This window comes from Miscanthus floridulus, chromosome 3 (genome assembly GCF_019320115.1).
Source record: "Miscanthus floridulus cultivar M001 chromosome 3, ASM1932011v1, whole genome shotgun sequence".
Taxonomy (NCBI): Eukaryota; Viridiplantae; Streptophyta; class Magnoliopsida; order Poales; family Poaceae; genus Miscanthus; species Miscanthus floridulus.
In genome coordinates, this window is record NC_089582.1 from 128,557,759 (window position 1) to 128,561,995 (window position 4,237).

Genomic DNA, 4,237 nt, shown 5'->3' on the forward strand with positions numbered 1-4,237 from the left:
ACCCCAGAACTATGCCTTGTATGGTTTGAGATCCGCCTAGGTTATCTTCAGGGCTGGCAGACTGTTCTTGAACAGTATATCAATGGAACTGCCGTCGTCAATTAGCACTCTATCGAACTGAACCTTGTTGATACAAGGATCGAGGACCAGGGAAAAACGTCCTGCCTTAGGTATTGTAGCCCATTGGTCCTTTCTGCTAAAGGAGATCTCATGATGAGACCAAGGAGGGAGCCGCGGATCGGCAATGAGGTTGTCGGTGTTGGCCACGTTCAAGCAGGCGCGGGCGAGCAGCTTGCGTTCTCGTTTGGTCTCGATGGACACTTTGCCTCCAATGATGGTGTAACGCGATCAGTTGGCTTGACGTACTTGTGATGGGGATCTGTGTCTTCATCATCGTTGTCTTCATTGCGTTGTTCCCCTACGTCGTTAGGCTTGTCAGACGTATCCGGAGCCTATTGGCGCGTGTAGATAGACTTGAGAATGTGGCAATTCTCCATGGTATGGTTTGACTTGGGGTGGAGCTGGCAGGGTCCTTTCAATGCTTTGGTGTAGTCTTCGTCATAGTTGCGACGTCTACCACCTTTCTTAACGGTGTTGACCTCACCGTCGTCTTCCCGAGCATGCTTGCCCCTATAATCGTCACAGCGATTACACTACTGATTACGCTAGTCGCGGTGGTCGCGGGGGTCGTTGCGCTGGTTGCGGCGATCAAAATTGTTGTTCCGACCATGATTGTCGTGGTAGTCGTCGTAGTGTGGGGGGTGGTCAGAGCGTGGAACCCTTGCTGCTTCTTCGATGATTATCTTTTTAGCATCGTCGGCATCCGCATATTTCTTGGCAGTGGCCAGGAGCGCAATGACTGATTCAGGTCTCTTGCGAAGGAGCTTGTCTCGTAGGGCATCGTGGAAGCGGAGACCAGTAATGAAAGCCTCGATTGCCTCGTTGTCGAAGATTGATGGGACCTTGATGCACATCTCCAAGAAACGTCAAACGTACTCGCATAGTGGCTCATCTTTCCGGACTCGAATCCACTACAGATCATATTTGTTGCCGGGTTGCTCACAAGTAGCAATGAAGTTGTCGATGAAAGCTTGCTTGAACTCTTGCCAAGAATCAAAGTAGTTCGCCAGCAAGCTGACTAGCCATTGGTGACCTGCATGGCCAATAGCGATTGGGAAGTAGTTAGACATGACGTGCTTGTCAGCCATGGCTGATCTGCATGCAGTTTTGTAGAGCATGACCCATAATTCGGGGTTCTCCTTGCCATCGTACTTCTGAAGTTTTTCGAGCTTGAAGTTCTTGGGCCATATGACTTGGCGATGGTGCGGAGTAAACTGCTTCAAACCTGGAGGGCCATGGACAGTATCATATTCCATACGGTGATAGCTTTCGTGGGATGCACGATCGTTGGCTCTTTGGTAGATGCGATCACGCAGATCGCATCCTCCGAGGTAATGGCGGAGATCGTTATTGCCATCACGGCAATCTCGGTTGCCATCCTGATTAACCTTGCGGCCATGGTTATCGCAGCGATTATTGCGGTTGTCTCGGTGGTTGTCATCCCGAAAGTCATGGCAGTTGTCATCCCAACAGTCGAGGTGGTTGTCATCCTGACAGCGGTTGTCTTCCCGACCACCATCATGGCCACCGTTCCCACCTTGATGATTGTCTAATGGGTCGTTGTTCACAAGCCACGTTGGTTGGGTGGCTGTGAGCGACTTGAGTACTGGCGGCTGTGGCTTGATTCGATTAAGACGGATGGAGCTCGAGCTTGATTAACAATCTCTACAGTCTGGGCCATAGCAGCCGTCAGGTAAGCTTGTATATCATCACGAACTGCCTATGTTTCCGGGGTGTTGGGTAGTCGTTGCATTGTTGCCATAGCAACAGCTACATTGGTGCTTGGAGTCCTGAAGACCTGCTTGTCCCCCACCCTATCAAAGGCATTGTTAAGGTCGCATGGCTGGACCCTTATGCGTCGGGCCTCCTCTTCTGCCTTGGCTTCAATTTGTCAGTGATTAAACCGGTCAATATTGCGTGCTTCGCGTGCTAGCCTTTCTTGTTCTGTTTCATCGACTGCTGGTGGTTCATCATTACTGACGACATTGATCAAGTCCCCTCGCCTTGGTGGGAAGGATGGGAATCATAGGAATCCCGAGGTGTGGTTTGGGATATCCAGATCGTATTCAACGCCTTCATCGTCATGATGCTGGAGCTTGGTGTGAACGGAGGCATTAGATGCGATGCTAGATGAGGAGCTTGAGCCACCCTCTTGGACTGTATGGATCAATCCTTCTTGATAATCCTCAATTTGGACCATGTTGACAAAGTTGCGTAGGCCGTAGGGCTGGACCTGGTGGTTCTCCATCGAGGCTTCATGCTCAGAGAGCCGGAGACCCATCGCAGGGGCTAGCCGGCAACGAACGGAGCGCCCTTTAGGAGTAGATGTGACCATGAGATCCGTACCGAGTCATGCAGGATGACTGGCCTAAGCTGGTCGGGTAGATCTATTGTGGGTCGTAGTTACCTGCTCATTAGGTTGACTTTGAATTGAACTTACCAGAGCCAGGGTTTCGGCAAGTTTGGTGCCGACCCGATCGATGGAGTCGAGCAAGTCGGTGTTGTCGATCTGCCTCCTTTTGTAGCGAGGAAGCAGATGACGGGTTGTCGGCGTGGCTGAAGACGATGCTAGCGTGGTCGGAGCCAGATCCACCGTGGTCGGAGCCAGATCCTCCATGGTCGGAGCCATAGCCGATGCAGTTGAAGCAGTGGTCGATGTAGATTGAACCCGTGCCTCCTCTGGGGTCATGGTGATGAAGTCGTCAGAGCCGGTGGTCCAGGTGATCTGGCCGATGGTGAACGTGAGGCCTTCGGCGTAGCCATGGAACTGGGGATGATGACCATCTTGTTCGCCTGGAGAGCAGTATGCATACCCCGTACCTGGCACGCCACTATCGATGAAATATGGTCAACAGTCTACCTAGGGGTATGCCCAAGGTAGTAGATTATCGATAGACAGATGCGCAAGCTACAAACAAGATGGTGACGCAAGGCAGACACAAGATTTTATCCAGGTTCAGCCGCCGTAAAGGCATAATACCTACGTCCTGTGTCTGATTGTATTGTTGTATGTCAATGAGAGATGTTTTTTAGAGGGGTCCCCTGCCCACCTTATATAGTTAGGAGGGTAGGGTTATAGATCTGGAAACTAATTCTAGCCAGTTACAATTACCATAGGTGGCTGGATAAGGATTCCTATTCTAACCGACTAGGATCTTGCTTGATCTCCAAATCCACCTTGATTCCTTGCGTGGGATTCCGAACAGGTTGCTCGGGCCGTGCGTCGTCTTCTAGTGGGCCAGACCCCCTGATCCGAGCCGGCCCAAGCCTAGCCATAAGGGTATAGGGGTTAATACCCCCACAGAGCTCAAGACTAGTCTCCCGGTCTCGGCCATGTTTCTTATACATGTGCCTGTCCTCTTCAAATCCTTGCTTCCAGGTCATCCTTTTCCCTAGCCACTTGGTGTCTATGTGCTCCTTGTTTCCCAAGCCAAGGCTAAGCCCATCCCTCTCTCTGGAAGGATTGAATGAGCCCTTCTCCTTGTCTTCAGCATATTTCAGTATCCTTGATACCGCCTCTTGGGTCTCTGGCTTATCAAACTTAAGATTACTGCCGGATGATTCTGTACTCCTCGCATATATCCAGTTCTTTGAGCCTACCTTCAAATTCATCACATCGATATTCCCAGTAGCTGCGGCCTCTTCGTCCATCTTCCTAAACTGTTCTTCCTTGGCATAGTAGCCACCAGGGCCTAGATGATGGTGGTGTTTGTTCCTCTTTGTCAGTTCGGTGTTACAGGCATTAAGCTCTAATGCCTCCAGTGAAGTCTTCTGAGCCACGAGCTCCTCCCATTGACTAGGAGTTATTTTGCCAAACTTGTTGAAGAGAGTTAACCCCTTTTGGATATACTTCATGTTGAGCTCTGACCTCCAACATCGGCATGACTCTCCCATCATCCTGATAGCATTTTTTACCAATTCATGCTTACCCTCCGGAAATCTAAAATTGAGCTTCAGCTGCCTATCCCCATTGTGTATTCTTTGTGTTCTCTAGTACCTCTTTCCAGTTAGGGATTGTTGGATTCAATTTATCTCTTACTAGGACCCCGATCGCATTACGGAATCATCCTCTTAATTCCTTCAGCTCAAGGATCTCCCCTGCTGTCCTGACCTCCAT